We start from the raw sequence: 13,538 nt of genomic DNA on the forward strand, positions 1-13,538 counted from the left end.
GGGGAAATTTGAGGGGTAGAGGATTTGTGCTGGGAGGGGAAAGATTTTTTTGGGGTGGGGGTATTTGTGCTTGGAGTGAGAAAGGGGGAAGCTATGTGCTTAGAGGGGAAATTTGAGGGGCAGAGACTTTGTGCTACTAGGAGGGGGAAGAGTTTTTTTTGGGGGGGGTGGATTTGTGCTGGGGGCATATGGGGCTGCAGATTAGTATTCAATTTTTTTTTGGGGGGGGGGGGATTCCCAGCACTGCTGATGATCATCCGTTGTCATCCATTTTTACATAGAGATGCATTGATGTCCGTTTTTCATTCGTCAACGGATGGATGAAAAACAGGCAAACGGACCGTATGTGAGAAAGGGGCCTAAGTGAAGATTCAAATAAATGTGCAATCCACCACAGGTGCTCAATCCTCCACCGACATCAATGCTGCTTTCCAGAACCTGGTAAAAATGCGCCTGTAAAACACGACAGGAGGCTATCAAATTCTCATAGCAGAATAGAGGGGGGGTGGCCAAGATCCAGATATATTAGCTGTGGATGTCACCCAAATGGCAGCTCTGCTACACTGCTATGGTCCACACTGATTCATGCATGCAGAGGGGGAGACACAGGAGAGCGGAGCAGGAAGCAGGACAGATGCAGAACTGGAGAGAGAAACACCAGCGCTGATGTAAGAATTTGATAGCCTCCTGTCGTGATTTACAGGCACATTTTTACCAGGTTCTGGAAAGCAGCATTGATGTCAGTGGAGGATTAAGCACCTGTGGTGGATTGCACATTTATTTGAATTTTCACTTAGTGTCACATCCCTATATGGGCTTTATGGACTCATATTAGAGGCTATATATTTATTCACCATTTTGTGCACTTATATGTATTTAGTGCACTTTTGTTATTTTAATTCACTCATTTATGGTTTAATTTGAGTATTGGGATATTTGACTGCCTCATTCATATTGCATTACTCATTATTCAGATTCTTGATCGCATATATTTATTGCACAATTTATTTTGTGTTTTTTGATTAGTCATTTATATGATTAGTCATTTATATATCACTTAGCGCGGCTTGTTTATTACTATTATTATATTTGGTGTTGTCACACTGGAAGGTGCAGCTATTAGTTTTACACTAGCGCAGTTATAATTTCTTGTTACCTCCTCAGGGTGTTTGAGGAGTTGCAAATCGCCTGGTACCCTAATACATATCTTGTGGTCATGCCAGAGAATACATTATTTTGGATCCATGGAGCAAGAATTATTAACATAATCACTGCTTTAAAAATGAAATTATCTCCAGGTATGGCGGTTCTATCTCTAGAAATAAATGATATTCCCATATCCTGCAGAACCATTGTTTCTAAGGTATTACTCGCTGCATGCCTAACTATACTAAGGCACTGGAAAAAATTAAAAGCTCCAGAGATTGCAGAAGTAATCCAAACAGTCCATACCCAAGGCACATATAGGGTTCTTTTCTCCTCATCTCCTGGGAAATATGAGTCAGTCTTGGATTTGTGGGCACCTTGGCTCAAATGGTACTCGGAAGGCTCTATTCTTTGAATCCACATATATGGTTGTATAGCTCAATTGATGTAAAATTAAAAATTATTGGGAGAGTAAAGCACGTTTAATCTGGTAAAAATTGACTCACATTGTTATTATAATAACCATCAACGATCTGACTGGTATGTTTTTATTCTAATTTAAATTTAATTTTTATCTCCACCCCTTCTGTTGGTAATACAAGATTTCCATAACTTACATAATGTATAAGTAACATCTCGCCTGTGCTTTAATTGTAAATGAAAAAGGATTGATAAGCAAAAAATATGTCCATAACAAAGCCCCCCTAACCACTAAAGAGAGATTACGGGAGGACCTAACAAATCATCTTTCTAGATGTATAACAGTTTTTTCCTCTTTTGTAACGTAGTATAATCAAAAATTTACGTTCATATCTTATGACTTGTTATTTGCTGAATATAACTGTAATGTACTGTTATATATCATTATATTCTGTTCACCCTTTTCCTTGTTTACTGAAAAATTTAATAAAAATTATTGAAAAGAAAAACTGCTTTGTCTTTCCGCTCTTTGTCTAGAGTTGTCCCGCGGCTGCCCCCACTCTCCGCGCTGCTGTGATAATGACAGCGGGGACAGTGGCTGAGGGGAAGAACTGGCTCCTAAATGGCAGAATGGTGGCAGTCTTGATAGGACAGTGACTCGGTCCGCATTCGACCCGCGGTCCGCCATTTAGTGATGCCTGTGTTAGGATGATAGCACTGTGAAAAAAAAGACCAGGTTGACCTAAAGTGCTGACCTTTCCTTCTCCCAGTTTGAGGCTGCATTCACACTTGAGCGTATAGTTTTACCGCAATTTTCACTGCGGTTTTACCGCGATTTTCAGGCATTTTTTTCAGGCGTTTTTGGAGGCAGGCATTGACATCTATCAAAAACGCTGGTAATCAGCCCAAAAAGAAGCTCATGTACTTTTTTCAGCTACAGGCATTTTGCAAAAAGCTCAGATGTGAACAGGGGCCATTTAAATGAATGGGGTTTTACATGTTGGGCATTTTGGAACGTTTTTTTTTAGCGTTTTTGGAGCTGAAAAACACTCAAAAACGCCCAGGTGTGAATGGAGCCTAAGGCCCCTTTCACACAGGCGGACCGTTCAGATCCGCCTGTCCGTTTTTTTGGCGGATCTGAACGGTCCCCCCATGCATTTCTATGGGGCATCGGATGTCAGCGGAGACATGTCCGCTGACATCCGACCCGATCCGATCCGTCAAATCTGGACGGATGGAAACCCTATTTTCCATCCGTCCAGCGGATCGGATCGGATGGGATCGGGTGAGAACGGACTGACGGTCCGTTGACATCCGATTTCCCCCATAGAGATGCATGGGGAACTGTCAGCTGTGTCTCTGCACACAGCGCGGAGACACAGCTGTCCTCCTGCTGCTCAGCGGGGGATCTGCAGCTCGATCCCCCGCTGAGAAAAACGGACTCCGTCCAACGGACGGAGTGTGTGAAAGGAGCCTAAAAGCTGTTGTGCAGATGATCACAGGTGGTTCATATTAGACAGATTGAGGTGCACATATTAGCCATGTGAAAAAAAAACATTTTTTTTTTATATCCTGGTTTGGCAAGATCAACATCCAAATTTGTTTTTATTTTCCAAAATATCCAGAAAAATCCCGCAAAATTTTCTTTTAATGTGTTAAAATGTTTGACTATGATATTTTTGTTGTCTGAACAGCCTGCCTTCCTCAAAAACAAGATTATTTGCAGTCATGGATCCGCTGGGAGCATCTGTACTCCTGATATGGAATTATACCACAAGGCATCTTCGTTCTCATATCTTCGAGACGATTTCAATGTTCAACCTAGAAAACATTTTGTCTGTATTTAAACTTATGGGCATTCTCCTGGATTACCCCTATTGCAGGACTGTCTCAGATTGATTGGTGACTGCTAATTTTGCAGATGTGGGATTCTATCAGTGATGATTGCAATCTTCTACTCCTGGGCCTTTCATTCCACTATTTGACAATCTCGACTTGCTCACTGGCATAAATGAGCTCCCTTTTGATGACTAATGTAGGGACACATGACCCCAAGCTAAACACTTTATAGTGCACAGTTTGTTAGTTGCACCCAACACTAACACAAACCAGACTACCAAGATGAATTGCCTAACCAGACTTCAAATAAATAATTTCTGCACAAAATTAAATTTCTCTTATTAAACATTTGGAGCACTCACAGGTTTTGGACAGCCGTGGTCCCTTCCTGTAGCCCCACCACAACCTAGCTATGATCTAGAAGATATTGCTGGTGGGTTTTGGATGTCACAATACTGTACTGTTTTAAGTAAAAAAAGAGACTCTAAATGCTAGATTTCCCAGCAAGAATTGGGGAAATCACATATATTTATCCATAAAGCTTTGGCTTCAAGCTATGCCATGAGAAAAGCTAAAAAATCATATCCCATTGGTACAGAGATATGGTTTTTACTACAAGGAATATTTTCACATATGTATTTTCATACAGTATATGCTGGAGCTGCAGAAAAAAGAAAGCTACTTACCTCCACATATGGTGGGACTGTCCCTGCATTAACCATTTTGGAAGAAAATATTTAAGATCTAAAATCCCATGTATCTGGGTCATATCAATCTCTCACCAGAAATAGTTTCCCTATCTGTCAATCAGGGGTCAATTTCTAGCCAGAAAAAAAAATTGACTATGCCCCTTAGCAGCCTGCCCATTTCAGAAAACTTCCCCCACCCCAACTATAACCCTTTGGGTAGACACAATGAATGACATCATAGAAATTAATAAACTATTTACAAATGATAAAAATACCACAAATTTCTAGTACAATTGTAAATTTGCCTAGTCTTTTCAAAATCTCATAGGATGTTGGTCTATTTATAACAGTACCTTCAAATACTTGAAGGTAACAGAACCTCATCCTGGAGGGTCATGAAGGCATCCTGGTTGAGTACACTTTTTTTCCTAACCCTTATTCTTTTACCCCCCTCTCTTTCCTTACCCTTTGTTGTCTATTTCCTAATTATCTTATTTTCCTGTACCATTCTACAAAATCTACTACCTAATATTGTATAGAACTATACTGGCTCTCACTGTGAACATTCTTTGCTACATGGACCTCAACTTTAAAGTGTTACTATACCCACAACACTAAAATCATTCGGTATATGCAGTAAAACATGCTTGTAATGCTCACTGTGAAACCTAAGGGGTTAATCCGCCGCATTGTGTAAAAAGGCTGTTTGATCCTATCTTCTCTGATCCCCCCTTCTTCCACTGTCCCCCGATCCATCTCCTGATAAGACAGAGCCTTTGGAGTCACTCATGCACATACTCAGTTTCGAGTGTATTGCTAGAGAGTTGTTTGTTTTTTCTTGGGAGGGTGCATTTGATCGACACAGGGCCAATCAGCATTGTCCAGATAGAGTGTTAGGGGTCCTGCAGCCTCATAGAACAGTCAGAGTACAATGAAATCTCCTCCTACAAGCTTTAGCCAGACACTGATACAAGTCAAAAAACTGCTATATACTGCTAATGAGAAAAGGTATTAAGCAGTTTAAATTTACTAAAATAATTGCATTTCCATGCTCTGTTTACTGTGAGAGACCAGATATAGTGAATGCAGGCTCCTGGTTTTAGTACCATTTTTTTTTCTTAAATCTTCCATTCTACTTTCACTTATTTATACATCCCAAGAATGTCGTATTACTATGTATATAATAGGATGTGCTTTGGTTATGTGTTAAAATCCCCTGAAATAAAATAGTTTAACAAATCATGAAATATATTTTATGGCTAAATTTGTTTTAAATAGAGTAATAGAGCTGATGAAAATAAAATCTCCCAAATAATCTTTGAAAGGAAAGCACTTGGAGATGCTCCATGTTCCAGTATTTATTTATTTTGTTTGTTATCCCTGTGTAATGCATAGTATAAGTACAGTACAATTACACATCCGGTAGTCACTCTAACAGGGTTTTCCCCAGGTCATTCGTGGCAGGGATGTATTTTTTACCAGGCAACCTTGGCAAGTGTTCACAGCCTAATCAAAGAAGGGGGGGGGGGTGTCTGTATCTATTCTAACCATTCTCTGCAAGGAAATGTTTTCCAAATCCTAATTTTGCCTAATACAAGAAGCCCAAGGCTTTTCTACAGAAGCAGTAGCTCATACATAGTTAATCTGGTTGAAAAAGTCATAAGTCCATCCAGTTCAACCAACAGCTCAGTGCCTGTTTCTGCAACCACAGAAGATCAGCTGGAAATATCTCCTTGCAAAACAGTAAAGAGCATATGTAAAACATCATTAATATGCTACAGATAATTCTAATTAAAATGACCAATAGAGATAGCAAGAGTGAAATCAGCCTTGACACAAGTGATTGCAGAATTTATTCAATATAGAACTTGATGGTGATGTAAACTAGCAGATGGCTTGGCATCTGTGGCCCAACAGGATCACATTTACCTTTACAGAAAACAAAATAATCAATCTGAAAAGAATTTGGGGACCTTTTGTGTTGGACATTATGACTCAAGGGAATCTAGGGCATGGTCAGAACTAGGGGGGTGCTGAGGCAGTTTGTGCCCCCTAAATTTCAGTTGTGCCCCCCCCCCCCAAAAGCCTCCCCCTCCAACCACCAAGCAGGGATGCCATGCACAGCTACTTAACTCCTTCTCCCAGGGCCAGGACAAGGAGGGTGCAGTGGATAGAGACAAAAGCGCACTGGGAGCTCCAGCAGCTCCCTTCTCTCTCTTCTTGTAAAAAACAAACAAATGCACAGCAATAAAGTGTTGACTCAAAGTAAATCTTCTCACTTGATAACAAAACTTTCACTGCAGACATCTTTACTAAAAAGGTAAATAAAGCTGAACTGAAACGTGCAGTGATCGTTTATCTCTGCTTGCCGGACCTGTCAGCATGGATTGGAGATCGAGATACACAGTCAGTCCAGCGTCCAGCCGTAAATAAGGCTGTGTGCAGTGAAAGTTCTGTTATCAGGTGAGAACGTTTACCTTTGATTTAACAGTTTACTTATGTGCATTTGTTTGCTTGGCTACTCTTAGGCTGGCCATACATTAAGCAGTTTTCTTTCCCCGAACCAATGTTTAAGGCAAAAAAAATCCCTGCCATCAGAACACAATGATCACTGCTGCCAGCTAAGGTTGGTGGCAGTAGCTTACAGAAAAAAACCTGACAGGCCTGTTGTATTGAAGTCTATTGATAAACCAACTTCAGTACAACCAGCCTGCCAACAGATGGATCGAATTTTGGGTGGTTCCTTATGAAACGGCAGAATTTCGATCCATATATGACCGGCTTTAGAAGGGCCCCCTTCCTTTTATCTTTCATGCTTCTTGTCTGTAATTCAAGTGGGGCTCTTTGGACCCTGATGTAAGGAGGAATGGGGAGTATTCAAGAGTAACAATCTGTGACCCCTCAGTGATCTGCCATCATAGAAAAAACATGCAAGCTTACCAGAGTGAGTGGGCTCTCATACACTAGGTATAGAGTCAAACAGGCTTTTGGGAATCAAAACAACCATTCTGTAGAAAAAACCTCTGCTGAAAGGGTCAAACACTACATCGTAGGTTCCAAATGTGCATTCAAAGTGGTCTTTAGTCAACATCCAATTTCGTTTTCATATGTAAGGGAACATCAGACATGACCACATAGTGTAAAACAGCCAGACAATGTTTATTAAAAGAAGAAAGCACTAAACACTCACAAAATCAGAATAACTGCTTATCGAAAACATCCGTCCCAGGGATCATATAGGCCACTTCCTAGGTCTGAATACGTGAGGATGTCATGAGCACAGGCTCCTCCCGACGTGTTTTGTCATAACTGATGTCATCCAGGGCTTAGGAGCCGTGCCCAGTCATCACACTTTACATATAATGGCAACCGATAGCAACTTCAATATGACCTCCTTGCATTTCAAGCCTTACTTTAGATTGCATCATATAAGATCTTAGGAAATGGAGCTCGGCCCGTGTTCCAAGCCTTGTTCCGAGTCGCAAAAGCATGGCACATGGCATGCGTTCCAAGCCTCCCTCGGATACCTATCAGACCGGAAATCACGCTCCGCATCCTACTCAAAAAATTATTGAAATCCTACCAAACTCAAAAATAAAAAAATGTACTGTATAGCAAAAATGAGACCTAAAACAATATAGGACTCATTGTACTGGTTTTCATACACTGTGGTTTTTATACATTTTTAATTTATCATTACATTTTTTTATTTTTTAGTTTCAATTATTTTGATTTTTATATATACATAGATACATATATATATATATATATATATATATATATATACAGTATCTCACAAACGTGAGTACACCCCTCACATTTTTGTAAATATTTTATTATATCTTTTCATGTGACAACACTGAAGAAATGACACTTTGCTACAATGTAGTAAGTGAGTGTACAGCTTGTATTACAGTGTAAATTTTCTGTCCCCTCAAAATAACTCAACACACAGCCATCAATGTCTAAACCGCTGGCAACAAAAGTGAGTACACCCCTAAGTCAAAATGTCCAAATTGGGCCCAAAGTGTCAATATTTTGTGTGGCCACCATTATTTTCCAGAACTGCCTTAACCCTCTTGGGCATGGAGTTCACCAGAGCTTCACAGGTTGGCACAGGAGTCCTCTTCCACTCCTCCATGGCGACATCACAGAGCCGGTAGATGTTATAGACCTTGCACTTCTCCACCTTCCATTTTGAGGATGTCCCACAGATGCTCAATAGGGTTTAGGTCTGGAGACATGCTTGGCCAGTCCATCGCCTTTACCTTCAGCTTCTTTAGCATAAGTCAAGGGATTATTAATTTAAGTGGTGAGACCTTTACAGAAAAAGAACTAGCAGTTTTAGACTTGGGCCTGAAATTTGCCCCTGATGTTTTATTGGATCCTTTTAATGTTTTTATCGGCATACAGAAATTCATCAGGAAAATAAATATTAAGAAACACTTTTTAACTAAGAACAATATTAATCAAAACACTAATGAAACAAAATATCAACATAGTGGACTCAGGAATTCTTCCACGTTCAATCCCAAATGTGGAATGAATCATTTTGTAGACTCATTTAAACATCTGTTGGAACAAGATCTACGCAAATTAAAGAAAAAATGGCACAGATCAAAAGAAGACATTCTGACAGGAATTAAGGAATTAGAAAAAAGAAGAACATTGTCATTCGACCGGCAGACAAAGGGGGCGGAATAGTCATACAAAAAACAGAAGACTACTATGAAGAATTGAATAGATTAATATCTGATGAGGACACTTATGAAAAATTGAAAGGAAATCCTTTGATAAAATACCGAAAGAAATGCAAGAAAATACTGAAAAGAGCGCACAAAAAAAGAATTTTAAACAAGAAAGAATATAAGTATCTTTTAATTGAAGCACCGCAATCACCTGTAATTTATCAATTACCTAAGATTCATAAAAATCCTAACAAACCACCAGGAAGGCCCATCATCAGTGGGATAGATTCCCTCTTCTCCAGAATTAGCGAATATATTGATACCTACTTACAGCCAATGGTGAACCAATATCCTTCGCACCTAAAGGATAGCAAGCATCTGATCAATATACTCAATGCCATTCCCAAAAACAAAGATAAAGAAATAATACTTGCTACAATAGATGTCGAATCGTTATACACAAATATTAATCAGGAAGATGCGCTTTCAGCAATTGATTGGGCTCTACAACAAAAAGCATCACTAGAACATGAACAGAAAAGCTTCCTCCTTAAACTTTTAAAAATGGCCATGAATAGGAATTATTTTTGGCATCAGGGGAATTTTTATAGACAGCATAGAGGCGTAGCTATGGGCACGAAGTACGCGCCCAGCGTCGCCAACCTCTTCCTAAGTAAATGGGAGGAGGAAGTAATTTTTAATGAAAAAAGAGAGGAACTACATACATACAAAAGATTTATCGACGACATTTTTATCTTGTGGATGGGATCAGAGGAAACTCTACACCAATTTTTCCAAGAAATTAATATTAACAACTATAACATCAAATTTACAGGATCATGGAATAAAAACGAGGTTAATTTCCTAGACCTCACTATATCACAGCTGGATGGAGAGTTAACAACCAGAACATACTTTAAGGCTACAGATAGAAATAGCTATATACCGACCCACAGCTGTCACCATCAAAATTGGATTAAGGGTATCCCAAAAGGACAAATGATGAGGCTAAAAAGAAACTGCGGAAACAAAACAATTTTAGAAGAACAAATCCAGACCATGATGACAAAGTTTAAAGAAAAGGGATATAAACAACAAGAACTAGATAAAGCGAAAAAAGAGGTTGATCAGATGGAACGAGGAAGATTACTAGAAGATAAAGAAAAACAGAATGAAGATTATGGACTGTCCTTCATCACCAATTATAACATAAGACACTGGGAAATTGAGCAAATAATAAGGAAACATTGGCATTTGCTCCAAAGAGATGAACAGCTTAAGGAGATTTTACCGGAACGTCCAAAATTAATATACAGGAGAGGCCCAAATTTGAGGGACAGATTAGCTAAAAACGTCCCAAAACCCCCCAAAAAACTTTTTACTTTTCTGGATGTAAAAGGTTTTTACACTTGCGGGAGGTGCAAACCCTGCAAAACGGTAAAAAAACGGAATAAAAGAACGTATGAATTCAAATCCAATATCAAAAATAAAACCTACAAAATTAAGAACCTAATAACCTGTCAGAGCACACATGTCACCTATCTGCTGAGTTGCCCTTGTAATTTACAATATGTGGGGCGTACCACGAGGCAATTAAAAACACGTATTGGGGAGCATATAGACAATATCAAAAAAGGCTTCAGACATCATAGTGTTTCGAATAATTTCCGGTTAAAACACAATAGGGACCCCACACTACTAACATTTTGCGGAATAGATAGGATTGAACCCCACTGGAGGGGGAAGAATATGAGGATTGCGGTTTCGCAAAACGAGTCCAAATGGATTTATCAGCTGTCCACCTTGCATCCCAAGGGAATGAATATTGATATTGACATCAATTGTTTCATATCAAACCCATAAAATCCTGCGAAACCTACAAACAGATAAAACTCTGCAATATTCATGTTCTCGAAAAAACCTTTCAAATAATATGCATTTTTATGACACATAAAATAAGCGAGTCCAGGCTATAGAAATTAAGAGTTCATTATTATATATTTTTAATACTAATTTTAATAAAAGTTTAATATCTTGACTTTTAATATATAAAAAATTAAAAACAATTATCATTGAGGCAAGTATTAATTTTTATTATAAAACAGCATGCATTATTTAAAGACACTTCTTTATATTATCCAGGCACTTATATAAGCAATTGGCATATTTATGCACAGTATTACACAATTATATATTTATAATTTTATTAATTTTATTAATTTATAAATTTTTTCATATAGTACTTTTATATCCACATATATCAGTCATCACGGAAAAAAAAAAATGTATCATTATATTACACTCACTATTATACACACCAGTCACTTATGGCCATTTTTCTTAAATATATATATATATCGTATATTTTTAATTTTTTATCTTTATTAATTATACACATTAGTCACATATGGTTGTTTTATAATTATTAATACCTTAATTGCTAATAAATCTTGAATTTATATTTTTAATGCTAATGAAATGAATATACTACTTAATAATAATTTTTAAATAATTTGTAACCAATAATGTGGTTAGAATTTTATCAATTTGTTTGCTGATAAATTATTTTTGTACAGTCCTTTATGTGTTCAGTGCGGCTGCAAATCCACCTAATTAATAAATTGATTAAATGTATGGGAATTAGATGATGGATCGGCCAGTTAGCATACAATTTTTAGCATGGGGACACCGCTGTCTTCCCCTTCCAGCTGCGATTAACATACGGGTGGAGTTAGGTCGGAGATAGGGGTGTAACCGGCACTATATTAAGACGTTCAACGTTATGCTGTCTAAACTCTGAAGACGTCACCGGAAGTGACGAAATGCGTCAGTTTGGACCTCATAACGTCATCACGCTACCTTAGTTGGAATGCAAGCCGGAAGTTAGCCGTGATTCCACAAAGAGGACGCGCAGCCCGCACCGCTGACCACCAGGGATAGTGTGTATGTGATTTTTACCTTTTCTGAACCCGATGGATGGGTAATAAAACTTTAAAAAGACTTTATTACGCTATTTGGAGCCTTTCTTTTCTCCTTTCCCATTATCTTTGATCACTATATCCCGGAGTCCAGAGGAGCCACTACTAGCCCACAGGACCACCTAAAAAGGGAAAGCCACTTGGCCTAGGTCAAAGAAACTTTGATTCATGTGGGGTGGTCCCTTGAGTGCCACATCCCAAATAGAGATACAAGAACAATAGAGTTCCCCTAGGGGCGGGACTTTTAAGGCACTATGTAATATCAAGATACACAATTTATTTGAAAATTTTATTGAAAAAAATATATACAAAACAAGAAAAATATGTTAAAATGCTGGCAAGTTATACAGACATAACGTACAACAGTGAAATGCACCACAAATAAACCGCGGGTATTGACCCGACGCGTTTCGGAAAAGGAACCCCGAACTCCTTCTTCAGGGATGCCCGCAGGAAGTGGTCTAAAAATAATTAGTATGTAAGTCATGTGTCACTTAGACAAAATTAAATACAATATAGTATTTTGACAAAATTTTCAAAGCACTTACATATTCACTGTAGAGAATGAAGAAAACTTGCCCGCCTGTAAAGGCTAAAACCAAGAGATCAGACTGCCGCAAGGTGCCAAACTGGGATGCCGTGTAGAAATGCTCGATGTTGGACCCAAAAGAAACCTTCTCTGTGTGTCGCAGGTGGCTGAAAAACTGCTTGCAACCCCAATTCCCCGAAAGGGAAAGAGGGGGTAGGAATAGCTGGAACCCCCAGAAGACAGTCCTGCTGAGCAAAAGCCAAATGATTAGAAAAAATCCCCAATTTAGCTAAAAAACGCAATAGTGATAGTAATTGCTTTTTTGGAAAGAATCCCAAAAACCAAAAATTAATAAAAATCAGAAAAATTATTAAATAAAAATTATTGTTTTGGTTTATTCATTTGAGGGGAAAAGGGCCATCGTCTGTTACTTAGATAGTAAGAGACAACACAGATTAATTGTGATTGGAAAAATTGCACTACGGGGTTTTGCAAGTCCCAAAACCTATGGTTAAAAATACCAGAGGAGAGACATAGTGAGTATCCTCTTGTAAAGAATATGAATTCAACAAGAAAGAGAAAAAAAGAAGAACAGAACTTGCCATCAGCATTGAAGTACATCGGCAGACTGTTTAGCAAAATTTCTCAGAAAATAAATACCTTAGAGTCACTTGTAACGGGCAGACAAATCCAGCTTGGCAAAATAGATGTTATCTCATGCTCGGCAGTGGAACAAATGAGTCCAATGTCGGGCATGTAAGATATATGAGGAGCTTTGTCAATCAGCTGAGACTAGTCTCAGCCGAGAGACAATTGCAAACAGCTGGTTGCCAATAGGGTTCCCCGGGTCACATACGCCGGGCCTGCCCCCTGCCGGAGACATCCGGCGGAAGCTGGGCCGGCCTGTGCGTCCCACCGACACGGTGAAGGACTTCCGCCTGCGTGGGACGCAAGGCGGAGTCCACTGGGCATGCGCCTATAGCTCAAACAGAGCTAGATGGAATTGGGCTGTTGCCGCTGTTGCGGGCGCCATCTAGTGGCGTCCGCTTACCGTGCCGGGCTATTCCAGAGCCAAGATGGGAATAAGTGTCTCCCCATCGTGCAGCTTCCATCCATCGAGACATCAGAGAAGGTTTGGGTCCTGTGAAAGAGTAAAATAAAGCAATAAATACCAAAAGCCTAAATGCAAATGGTTGTCAACAATGCAATATCCGAATATAATTTTAGGAAAGGATATTTTTCAAAATAA

This window comes from Pelophylax lessonae (assembly GCF_965119305.1).
Source record: "Pelophylax lessonae genome assembly, chromosome: 1".
NCBI lineage: Eukaryota > Metazoa > Chordata > Amphibia > Anura > Ranidae > Pelophylax > Pelophylax lessonae.